Below are 13,109 nucleotides of genomic sequence, written 5' to 3'. Positions count from 1 at the left end.
TACAATATGAGCCTTAAAATATTTTAACAAAATTCTTGGATCGACACAATCCACATTATCTCATTTTCCATTCTAACTATTTTTTTGGATAACTGAACAAACCTTATTGTGATCCTCCACAATATCAACAAGTAGGTATAAAAAATTATTGATAAGTAAGACGATAATAGATAAGATGTAACACCCCGTAATTTCGGACCAATATTATATGGCGGAAGTAATTTATTAATCAAGTTGAATTTAATATTAATGTATTTGAAGTAATAATAATTCAATGAAGTATAATTCTATTATATTTTGAAGTAAAGTATTTATTTTGATAGTTTCGAAATGTATAAAAATAGTTTAAACCATGTAAAAACCTTTTATTTCGAAATAAGGGCATATCGGGGAAAATGGAAATTCTTGTGAAAATTGGGCAAACGATTTTGGAAATGGGTCATATGAGTACTCAATCTTCTTGTAAGCTCGTGTTTAAGCACTTTGGCATTGTCGGAATTTGCATATGACAAACGGTTCTAATTATCGTCGAAACGAGCCAAAACCGACTAATGAAATTCCGCCACATATCCCGCTCCTTTCTCCTTTTCCACGGCACTCTTTTTTCCCCCTCCTTCCTATTTCTTCCTAAGGTTTCCTTTGTTCCTTTGTTCTTGCCTCTTGACCGAAAATCCAAAAAAAAAAAATAAACTTACAATCGTAATTTCATCATAACTTCTTCGTTTCTAGTCGGATTTTCGCAAAATTTATATTTTCGGAATCCTCTCTTCAAGATCTACATCCTAGTATGTTTTAATTTCAGATTTCATTATGTCAATTTAAGATGATTTTTGGGCATAATTTCGGTTTAGTAATTATTATTGTGTTTTTGCTGTTTTTAATAGGTGAAGATTATGAGGATGATATAAGGGACTCCTATATAGTAGAGGATGATGGGTAGCTACTGTTTTTAGGGTTTTCTCAAGGGTTATTTTGCCTTTTTCTAGCTTAAGGTAACATATTTCGAGTTACTCGACGAATAAATGTCACATTCTTTGTTTTCTTGTATGATTTTGTGAATGTTATTTGAGTAGTTTATTTCACATGAAAATATGCGTTAAATTCATGTCTTTTGTAAGTTTAAGTTCACATATTAGTATGGAAATGAAATGGGAATGATTAATTGATGCTTAAAACGATGTTAAAATGAACAAAAATGGAGAAATGGAGGGTTTGGGGTGGCGGCCCAATTGGCCCGGCAGGCCCGTGCAGGCCCACGACAGCCTTGGGTTGGCCCGGGTCGGCCCGTTGCTTGTCTTCGCGAATTTTTCATGCGTTGTTCGTGGTTTCGGGTTTATTAACGTTATATTTAGTATAAGTAACATATGGGTAGTCTTATGAATTGAATAATGTTAATAGTAAATATAATGTTGATGGTAAAGTTATGCTTATATTGGTAGTTGGCACATGTTAGGATAGGTTATGATATGAAATTGTAATGAATAGGCTTAAAATGAATTTTATAGCGATAATTGCAATGTTTGGATGATTATCTTGCGAGCCTTGGTCCCTTTATTTGAATCGATGTTAGTCAATTGTGTGATTGGTCGGCCAGCGATTGAACCCGTGCACATCGCCGGTGGTATCGGGTTGCGGGTAAAAATTCGGTTGGATGAGTTTTTGTGAAAAATGGATAATTGGCCTTATTCTTGTTTTAGGCCATTAATTATGTTTTTATTTCACATATGTGGTTGGTTGTTTTGAATGGGTTCTTATATTGTAGAAACGGCCTTAGATTCCCCGAAACCTTTAATATTGTTAATATTGCTTGAAATAGAATTGGTATTGAATACTTCTTGCAGGTTGTTGTGTTTGTCATAGATAGGCCTTTATAGTCTTTGTGAGTATATGTTCACCGCTTAATAGCCTTTGTGTTCCCGACTTGGTGGGTTTATATCCAAGTTGGGGCATGACCTCGTTACTTATTTTGAGAGTAAGTGGTCAGCTTAAGTACTAGCCAACCCTTTGGTGGACTCCTTAGGGTACTCACTTTGTTTTAAAAAAATTGTGGGTCTTGGGTGCGGTGGTGTGTATCCGCATGTCTAGGTCTGCTTGATTTTAGGCTAGGGTTGTGTTGTGTCTTGGCCATGTTTTGATAGAACCTCGAGCCAAGATACCGGTTCGATTACCTTCCCTACCTCGTGGTATAGACTCGAGTTCTGAGTGACTATTGACGGTGCTAAGAACTTATGCCTGTCTTTGATATATTGTCCTTTCATGTATGGTGATTCTATGAATCATAGAAGGTGAGATGCAAGCCGGCTATGATTAATAGAGTTTGGATTCCTGGATGTTATGTGATTCGCATGATAGTGTAGTATGAGTAGGTCTAGTATTCACATGCTAGGACTATGTGTTGTTATATTGTTGTTCACATGATAAGCACGATTGTCTAGCATCTATATGCTAAGGCTATGTGTGATTCGTATTCATATTCTTAAGTTTACATGTTATATTAATTATGACATTTCGTGGCTGGGAGAACTCGAAGTTACTCCCCACTGAATTGTGGCTTTCGTGTTTGTATAAAATGCGATTGACAGGTTGATGATGATTAGATGGGGTACACGGACGAGCTAGTGAGCAAAAGAACCTTGGACTTAGTTTGGTTATATTTTGTAGTAAACCTTTAAACATTTGGTTGTGTTTATATTTTGAAGGGACATATGTCTCCCTCTCTTACTTTGGTTTGTATCACGTTATTCTCGTGACGTTAGCTATGTTATGTAAATTAGTTTGTTAGTATTTGCAGGTTTTGGCACTCTTCATTTGGAAATGTTTGTGAATGGTTTAGAAAAGTTTTTAAAATTACAGGTTTTTATCTAGTTGAACCAATTACAAACATATCCTGTCAGTTTTTATGTAGAATTTACGTGTTTATTTAACGCTAAAAATGGGGGTGTCACAGTTGGTATCAGAGCTTGTTGCTCCCGACGCACGTTTGTGCACCCCACTTAAAATCACTTGACCTTTAAATAATAAACTTGAGAGATGGGTAGGAAGGGTAGGTTTAGGATTTTATGTGGTAGCCTGTTTGTGATTGCTATTTGTTAGGTGCTAACCAATGTTCTCTTTTGCAAGATGGCCCCTCCAAGAAACGTAGATAATGCAATCCTACAAGCTAGGTTTGTTAATTGTTAGTTATTAATTTTCGTGCCGTTGAAGCTATGACCGTGATCTTACTCGTTGGTGACCAAGATTGAGTGGCCGTTGCCGAATGTTGAAGATTGGTTATGCCAAATGGAGGATGCTTCCACTTTCTCGATATTTCTTTTCGTATTCAGTGTACCTTACCTTAATCCTTCAATCTCGTTGTCTATTCGTCTTTCTAATTCCTCTTCTCTCGCCCTGGTAACTACTCTTCTATTCTTTCTCCTGATTCATCCTTGGTTCGTTTTCTTCTTATAATAAGAGTCCTTGTGGACACTTTCCTTTTATTCCACGGGATAGTCCCCTTGTTCAAGAGAACCCGGTTTTGAGAGAATGTTTTTAACTGAGTCTCGTACCTTGGGGTGAGTGAATGTATCATTGGAAGGCGTGAACGAGTTGAGAAATTGATTGTTTAAGGTTTGAGTTGTATATGAGAAGATAACTTGGGATCCTTTGGTTAGTCTTGTTAGTTGTGCTTGATGAGAGAGCCTAGTGAATTGAGAAACACCTTGGGATTTATGTCTATTGAGAGCTTGTTTGTTATAGGTGATTGAGCATGGGTACTACCTTAGCACATAAGTTGGAATGAACCTAAGCTACTTCATTTGAGAGTCTCGATGTTTCTTGTGGAGAATTAATGGAATGATAGTTAGCCCCAATCTTTGTAGGCCTTGAAAGGAATACAATAGGACATTGACGTTGCTTAATGGATTGGTATCGTACTTTGGAATTAGTTAGTTTGTTAAACCTTTTGAGTTGACCAAATCTAGTATAGAGTAGCCCTTGTTGACCTTTTGAAATTTGAGAACACGTGGTTGACCTTATTAATCATATCTGAATTTGGGAATTTTGGTGGAAAGTTGTTCGATGTAGTTCGTGAGTTCAAGGACGCGATTCTAATTTATGGTATCGGAGACTAGAAGTACGAAGTGGTGAGATGATAGTGTAAACAAGCCATGGTACTTGGGGATGACATAGCAAGTGAAGTTCGATGACGAGAATTGTAAAGGAGATACTTTGGGACTTGGATGGTAACAAATGAATTTGTGTGGTGAATTGATTTTGGCTCTTGGAACCAATTGAGTTGAGGCCGAAGTTTACGTATCTTCTTCTTGCCCGAGATACCTTCTTAACTCGAGTACCTCTTATTTCTGTCAACCGTTATCTTTACGGTCCGACTCCCTAGTTTCCTAACTTGTCATGCTCATGCACCCTTCGAAAATATTTTACCGTTTCTCTATCCCGTTATCACTCCTTATCTACTTAGTATAGTTGGTACCTTGTTGACCATGTTTACAGAGTTAGTGGGATGTGATTTGAGGATTTTTGTATTTTGATTTTTGTCGGGAATTGGTGTAGGAGTTTGTGTCTATATTTGACCATGTAATATGAGAGCTAGATTTTTGATGGAATTCTTATGATGGCAATGTTGTAGTCTCCTTGCGATTTGAGGTTCGCGTGATTTGGTGGAATAAGACTCACTTTGGTTTCGATTTGATGATGAGACTAATGGGATTAGTTTACCTTGGTGGAGTATTTCTATGGTTATTTTGGATTTGTTTTGGGCATTGTTCGTTCGGGGATTGTTCGTTTGTCATTTGAGCCTTACTTTACGGTATTGGGGATTGATAGCTAAGTTTGTGGAATGTTATTGTAAGTTTAGACCTTATATTTAATCCTTTGAGGAATATTTCTATTGGAATTGGAATATTGTTGGGAAGTAGGATAGTGAATCTTGAGTAAACCGATCAGATGATTTGTGTGATGAACCCATTTATCTTATAGTTAGTGCTAATTATGGATTGGATAGTGCAACTTGTTGCCTGTGGGTTGGTTTCAAGCATGAATGCGTTTGGGAATATTGAATCTTGGTAAGGGTATAATATTGTTACTAGTTTCGACTTTGGATTTTGATTTTGTTCGGTGGAGGATATTGGTGGAAACATTTTGATTGGGAAATTGTTAAGTTATAATTGTAGAGGATATGATTGTCTCAAGGATTAGCTTATAAGTAGACTTGTCGATGAGTGGTTCAGATGGCTCTTTGGATTAGTGTGGCCTCTGGTTGTTGTCCTGTTGATGTTCGGAGGACCTAGTAGGATGACTCTGTGGTTGGAAATTGAGTGAACTTTTCTCGATATACCGATCTTCCTAATTCCGATCTCCGACAATTGTCATTCTTGCTATTCTGGCTTGTTCCGTTGAGTTCGCCTTTTGGAACTCATTTGACCTTTTGAGTAAAGTGTCTTGTTCGTTGACATCTTTATTGACTTCATCCAAAAAAATTCCACCTTTAAGAGTTCAATTCCTTCTTGTCTGTTGGGTGTGAGTTCCCTATCGCGAGTTGCCCTTCTCGTTCCCGAGTTGTTTTCCATCTTGCATAGATTCTATCTAGTTTGAGTAAACTTTTGGTTCATTATTTTAAATTTGGAGTTAAATCTACAAATTGACCTCTTTCTATAACATTTGAAAATGATTTCTCACTCTCTTTCAACCTTAGTGTTCGATTTGATATCTAAGCTATTTCTCGTTTTGTGTAATTTCGGACCAATGTGAGTTAACTTTTCGATTCATTGTTAAAATTTGTATTATATTTGGAAAACTTGACTGCTGGTAAAGTTTGAAAAATGATTTACCATTTTTCTATAACAATTGCATCTGACATTTCGCTTTCATTTTGTTTTGGCGTTGATTCGTTGTCAGGATTCGTTATTGGAGACGTCTGATAACTAGTTCTGCGCTTATCGGCGAATGATTTCGTATTTTGATTTGTCCTTGATTCGGAATGATAGCGCGCTTGCATGCATCAAGAGTTCTCTCATTCCCTTGATATGGACATCGTGCTTTTGAAAGTTTTCTTAACCCCTTTTGAAGGATCATCTTTTGAAATTCCAATTTGTTTTGAATGTTTTGATTTTCGCCCTTGGAAAATTGAGTTCGTCCTTATTGTATTTTCTTTTTCTACTTGCAAGTTTCGAGGACGAAACTTCTTAAAAGGAGGGATGATTGTAACACCCCGTAATTTCGGACCGTTATTATATGGCGGAAGTAATTTATTAATCAAGTTGAATTTAATATTAATGTATTTGAAGTAATAATAATTCAATGAAGTATAATTCTATTATATTTTGAAGTAAAGTATTTATTTTGATAGTTTCGAAATGTATAAAAATAGTTTAAACCATGTAAAAACCTTTTATTTCGAAATAAGGGCATATCGGGGAAAATGGAAATTCTTGTGAAAATTGGGCAAACGATTTTGGAAATGGGTCATATGAGTACTCAATCTTCTTGTAAGCTCGTGTTTAAGCACTTTGGCATTGTCGGAATTTGCATATGACAAACGGTTCTAATTATCGTCGAAACGAGCCAAAACCGACTAATGAAATTCCGCCACATATCCCACTCCTTTCTCCTTTTCCACGGCACTCCTTTTTCCCCCTCCTTCCTATTTCTTCCTAAGGTTTCCTTTGTTCCTTTGTTCTTGCCTCTTGACCGAAAATCCAAAAAAAAAAATAAACTTACAATCGTAATTTCATCATAACTTCTTCGTTTCTAGTCGGATTTTCGCAAAATTTATATTTTCGGAATCCTCTCTTCAAGATCTACATCCTAGTATGTTTTAATTTCAGTTTTCATTATGTTAATTTAAGATGATTTTTGGGCATAATTTCGGTTTAGTAATTATTATTGTGTTTTTGCTGTTTTTAATAGGTGAAGATTATGAGGATGATATAGGGGACTCCTATATAGTAGAGGATGATGGGTAGCTACTGTTTTTAGGGTTTTCTCAAGGGTTATTTTGCCTTTTTCTAGCTTAAGGTAACATATTTCGAGTTACTCGACGAATAAATGTCACATTCTTTGTTTTCTTGTATGATTTTGTGAATGTTATTTGAGTAGTTTATTTCACATGAAAATATGCGTTAAATTCATGTCTTTTGTAAGTTTAAGTTCACATATTAGTATGGAAATGAAATGGGAATGATTATTTGATGCTTAAAACGATGTTAAAATGAACAAAAATGGAGAAATGGAGGGTTTGGGGTGGCGGCCCAATTGGCCCGGCAGGCCCGTGCAGGCCCACGGCAGCCCTGGGTTGGCCCGGGTCGGCCCGTTGCTTGTCTTCGCGAATTTTTCATGCGTTGTTCGTAGTTTCGGGTTTATTAACGTTATATTTAGTATAAGTAACATATGGGTAGTCTTATGAATTGAATAATGTTAATAGTAAATATAATGTTGATGGTAAAGTTATGCTTATATTGGTAGTTGGCACATGTTAGGATAGGTTATGATATGAAATTGTAATGAATAGGCTTAAAATGAATTTTATAGCGATAATTGCAATGTTTGGATGATTATGCCGAAAACTGAGCCTTGGTCCCTTTGACTGAATCGATGTTAGTCAATTGTGTGATTGGTCAGCCGCGATTGAACCCGTACCTGTCGCAGGGCTGGGGTTGCGGGTAAAAATTCGGTTGGATGAGTTTTTGTGAAAAATGGATAATTGGCCTTATTCTTGTTTTAGGCCATTAATTATGTTTTTATTTCACATATGTGGTTGGTTGTTTTGAATGGGTTCTTATATTGTAGAAACGGCCTTAGATTCCCCGAAACCTTTAATATTGTTAATATTGCTTGAAATGGAATTGGTATTGAATACTTCTTGCAGGTTGTTGTGTTTGTCATAGATAGGCCTTTATAGTCTTTGACGAGTATATGTTCACTGCTTAATAGCCTTTGTGTTCCTGACTTGGTGGGTTTATATCCAAGTTGGGGCATGACCTCGTTACTTATTTTGAGAGTAAGTGGTCAGCTTAAGTACTAGCCAACCCTTTGGTGGACTCCTTAGGGTACTCACTTTGTTTTAAAAAAATTGTGGGTCTTGGGTGCGGTGGTGTGTATCCGCATGTCTAGGTCTGCGCAGATTTTAGGCTAGGGTTGTGTTGTGTCTTGGCCATGTTTTGATAGAACCTCTGAGCCAAGATACCGGTTCGATTACCTTCCCTACCTCGTGGTATAGACTCGAGTTACAGAGTGACTATTGACGGTGCTAAGAACTTATGCCTGTCTTTGATATATTGTCCTTTCATGTATGGTGATTCTATGAATCATAGAAGGTGAGATGCAAGCCGGCTATGATTGATAGAGTTTGGATTCCTGGATGTTATGTGATTCGCATGATAGTGTAGTATGAGTCGGTCTAGTATTCACATGCTAGGACTATGTGTTGTTATATTGTTGTTCACATGATAAGCACGATTGTCTAGCATCTATATGCTAAGGCTATGTGTGATTCGTATTCATATTCTTAAGTTTACATGTTATATTAATTATGACATTTCGTGGCTGGGAGAACTCGAAGTTACTCCCCACTGAATTGTGGCTTTCGTGTTTGTATAAAATGCGATTGACAGGTTGATGATGATTAGATGGGGTACACGGACGAGCTAGTGAGCAAAAGAACCTTGGACTTAGTTTGGTTATATTTTGTAGTAAACCTTTAAACATTTGGTTGTGTTTATATTTTGAAGGGACATATGTCTCCCTCTCTTACTTTGGTTTGTATCACGTTATTCTCGTGACGTTAGCTATGTTATGTAAATTAGTTTGTTAGTATTTGCAGGTTTTGGCACTCTTCATTTGGAAATGTTTGTGAATGGTTTAGAAAAGTTTTTAAAATTACAGGTTTTTTTCTAGTTGAACCAATTACAAACATATCCTGTCAGTTTTTATGTAGAATTTACGTGTTTATTTAACGCTAAAAATGAGGGTGTCACATAAGATAATAATAACTTTCTTTTTTATTTCTTATTTATATATATTACAAAATATAAAACAAATGCCTTTCGGCGTCAAACTAAATATAAAAAAATTATGGGATATGCGGTATAAAAAGAGGTAATTTATTATCTTTTCAAAAAAAAAACCTCGTGGAGATTTTTAATGCTTACTCTCAAACTCTTTGTTTACACAGTAGTGATATTCTTTGTTTCTCTTTTTATTTTTGGATTCTTATCTAATGATCCGAGGCGTAATCCTGGGCGCGAAGATTAACAAAAGGGTTTTTTGCTTGATTTTTCATCCATTTTTTTCGAAGTTAAAATTTTAACCTCGAAAAAAATGGATGAAAAAAGATTCGAACGAAAAAAAGATATATAATAATGATCAATGTAAAATGTAACTGGAACACGGAAAGAGAGGGATTCGAACCCTCGGTACGAATAAATCGTACAACGGATTAGCAATCCGAGGCTTTCGTCCACTCAACCATCTCTCCCACTTGCAAATAAATATTAAATAAATTAGAAGATTTTTTTATGTAAAAAAAAAATATTTAATGTAATAAAATCGAATTTAAAATAACTAAAAAATTATATTATTTATATAATATAACATAACAATAACGTTTATATAATGTTAATATATAACAATAATATATGTATACAAAATATACAAGTTGTTATTGTGTCATACAAGAGTACAACAAAGACAACAAAGTACAATTTTTAGATGAAATTCCAATCAGTTGTATAAAGACAAAAAAGAAAGATTCAATTTGACTATAATATATAATTATTATTATATTATATTATATATAAAGAAAGACCCGAAAATTTTAATTTTTTTATTCCCGCGGCCTGGCCTAATCAGTACTTCGCCAGGCCTTTTTTTTTTAAGTTTATTCGGTGTTCGACAAAAGTGATATTTCGATACAATAATTGAACTGTAGCGGGTATAGTTTAGTGGTAGAAGTGTGATTCATTCTATATAACCCTTTAATAGTTAAGGGGTCTCCCGGTTTGATTAGTATTCTGGTCATAAACTTTATTTCGAAAAAGGAATTAATCCCTTACCTTCAATGCCAAATTTGAAGACAATTATACATTCTCGTGATTTGTATCCAAAAGTAAATTAAAATAAAACTCTAAATTTTGGATTATGAAATTACGAAACATGAATTTTTTGTAATTGGACCACTATTTCCAATTGAATGAGTATAAGTAAGAAATCCATGGATAAAGATATAAAAAGGGTTTCTAATCGTAACTAAATCTTCCTCCTTTTTTATAAGGAAAGCAAGGCAAAATGGCTATTAAATGATGACTTTAGTTTACTAGAGGCTTTAATATTTTTTGTAGCTCGGTGGAAACAAAAAACTTTTCCTTAAGATTATCTCAACTAGAAATAGAGAACGAAGTAACTAGAAAGATTGTTTAAATCTCTTCCTCTAGAAGGATCATCTAGAAAGCAAGTTTTTTTGAATTGAATCCATTCATACAAAAAGCTGACATAGATGTTATGGGTGAATTTGTTTTAGTTCCCGCCTAAAATTTTTATCTAGGAATTCCTCCATTTTCCATAAAGGAGCCGAATGAAACCAAAGTTTCATGTTCGGTTTTGAATTAGAGACGCTCAAAATTAAAAACCAGCGTCGACTATAACCCCTAGCCTTCCAAGCTAACGATGCGGGTTCGATTCCCGCTACCCGCTCCGCTCTATTCTATAATAATTAATAGGTCGTTATTGCGTTGAATATACAATTAAAAATTAAATATCATCTTTCATACAATCCGATTCTTTTTTCAGAACAAGAAAATAGTCAAAGTCAAAAACGAAAAAAATAGGAATGGTCGGAATGAAATGAAAAGCGTCCATTGTCTAATGGATAGGACAGAGGTCTTCTAAACCTTTGGTATAGGTTCAAATCCTATTGGACGCAATTTTTTCCATATGTTTTTTAGGAAGAAAGATCGTTTTTTTCATATATATTATATATTTATTATATTATATATAAATATAATAATATAATGTATAAATTTTACAATACATTATGCTTGTTCCTGAAGTAAAAAGCGTTCCATCTGTTCTTGAATAGCTTCTTTTAAAAGGGCTTCTGCCTCCTCAGTAAATGTTTTGGTAGAAGAGATAATTTCTTTACGCGTATGCATTTGTTCTGGTCTTGGTTGTGTTTTGATGCAGGGAGGGAAATTCATAGCGTATGCTTCGAGACAGCTGAAGCAATATGAGGAGAACTACCCTACTCATGATCTGGAGCTGGGTGCAGTTGTGTTCGCTCTTAAAATTTGGAGACACTACCTCTATGGAGCAACTTTTAAGGTGTTCTCTGATCATAAGAGTCTAAAGTACATCTACACTCAGAAGGAGCTTAACATGCGACAGAGACGGTGGATGGAGCTGATTGGGGATTATGATATCGAGATCATCTATCACGAGGGTAAGGCTAATGTTGTTGCAGATGCACTGAGTAGGAAGAGCGTTCATTCGCTATGTACAGCTATGTCCTTGCTGAAGTTGAGGGATGAGATGTCTAGGTTGGGGATCTTTATGATTCGAGAGGGGGATACCGTCGGGGATTTGACGATCGAGCCAGAGTTGTATGCGAACATCAAGAGTAAGCATGAGCTTGATCCTAAGATTCAGGAGTGGAAGTCAAGGGTAGAAAGTGGAACGGTTCCCAGGTTTTCTATCCACCCAGATGGGAGTGTTCGTTTTGATGGGAGATGGTGTGTTCCTGAGGATGCAGAGTTGCAGAGAGTGATCTTGACGGAGTCTCATTGCACTCCCTATTCAGTTCACCCGAGTGGTGACAAGCTGTATAGAGACCTTAAGAAGATTTTTTGGTGGCCAAACATGAAGAGAGATGTAGCTGAGTTTGTAGCCAGATGTTTGACCTGTCAAAAGGTCAAGGGTGAACAAAGGAGACCACAAGGTAAGATTCAGTCTTTGGATGTACCAGAGTGGAAGTGGGAGCCGATCTCCATGGACTTCATTGTGGGGTTACCTAGGTCACAACAAGGTAACAACATGATTTGGATGATTGTAGATCGGCTAACCAAGTCAGCCCATTTCGTTCCCATGAAAGATACTTGGTCTAAGATGCAGCTGGCATTGGGTTACAGGAGGCATGTGGTTCGGTTACATGGTATACCTAAGGATATTGTTTCTGATCGTGATGCGAGGTTCATATCCAAGTTTTGGCAAGAGCTGCAAGAGTTGATGGGTACAACTTTAAAGATTAGTACAGCCTTTCATCCGGCAACCGATGGTCATACGGAACGGACCATCAAGACTTTAGAGGACATGTTGAGGGCATGTGTTATGGAGTTTGGGGGCAGTTGGGAAGACAGGCTTGATCTGATTGAGTTTTCATACAATAACAGTTATCATACAAGCGTGGGGATGGCACCTTTTGAAGCTTTGTATGGCCGAAAATGCCGAAGTCCAGTTTGTTGGGATGATAGTTCTGAGGCGGTGGTTTTAGGGCCACAACTGGTTCAAGATATGGTTGAGCAAGTCCAGTTAATTCGGCAAAAGAAGCGAGCAGCTCAAGATCGTCAGAAGAGCTACGCCGACCTACACCGCAAGGACATTGAGTTTACGGTAGGTGACAAGGTTCTTTTAAAAGTGTCACCTATGCGAGGTGTTATGAGGTTTGGGAAAAAGGGTAAGCTAAGCCAAAAGTTTATAGGTCCTTATGAGATTTTGGACCGTGTTGGCGAGGTAGCCTACAGGTTAGCGTTACCACCAGCTTTGGATAGAGTGCACAATGTTTTTCATGTATCCCAACTTCGGAAGTATGTGAGCGACCCGTCGCATATCCTTGAAATGGAGAACATCGAGCTTGATGAGTCCTTGTCCTACGCCGAGATTCCTAAGGAGATTCTTGATCGCAAGGTTCGTAAGACCCGGAATGGTGAGACGGTCTTACTCAAGGTCCTTTGGTCTAATCATAATGTGGAGGAAGCCACATGGGAACCCGAGGAAGCTATGCGAGAACGTTTTCCTAACCTTTTTGATCAGGTATGTTTGGTTACGGGGATGTAACCGTTGTCTTTTTAGGGGGGTAGGAGATGGTCGCGGTCGCGGTCGTGTTTTGTTTTGTTTGTTGTTTTGCT

General features: G+C 36.7%; 1 long non-coding RNA gene and 1 other non-coding gene across 2 annotated transcripts; both read left to right on the top strand.

The window, feature by feature from the left end:
* Nucleotides 1-679: 679 nt before the first annotated feature.
* Nucleotides 680-2,734, top strand: LOC141627040 (uncharacterized). Its single transcript, XR_012536601.1, has 3 exons — nt 680-785; nt 885-992; nt 2,583-2,734. It is a non-coding gene; the product is annotated as an uncharacterized LOC141627040 (long non-coding RNA).
* An 8,106-nt stretch (nt 2,735-10,840) lies between these two features.
* On the top strand, nt 10,841-10,912 carry TRNAR-UCU (transfer RNA arginine (anticodon UCU)). The gene has a single exon. It is a non-coding gene; the product is annotated as a tRNA-Arg (tRNA).
* The last annotated feature ends 2,197 nt before the right edge of the window (nt 10,913-13,109 follow it).

This window comes from Silene latifolia, chromosome Y, assembly GCF_048544455.1.
Source record: "Silene latifolia isolate original U9 population chromosome Y, ASM4854445v1, whole genome shotgun sequence".
NCBI classification, from domain to species: Eukaryota; Viridiplantae; Streptophyta; class Magnoliopsida; order Caryophyllales; family Caryophyllaceae; genus Silene; species Silene latifolia.
This window is presented reverse-complemented; position numbering and strand designations above follow the sequence as displayed.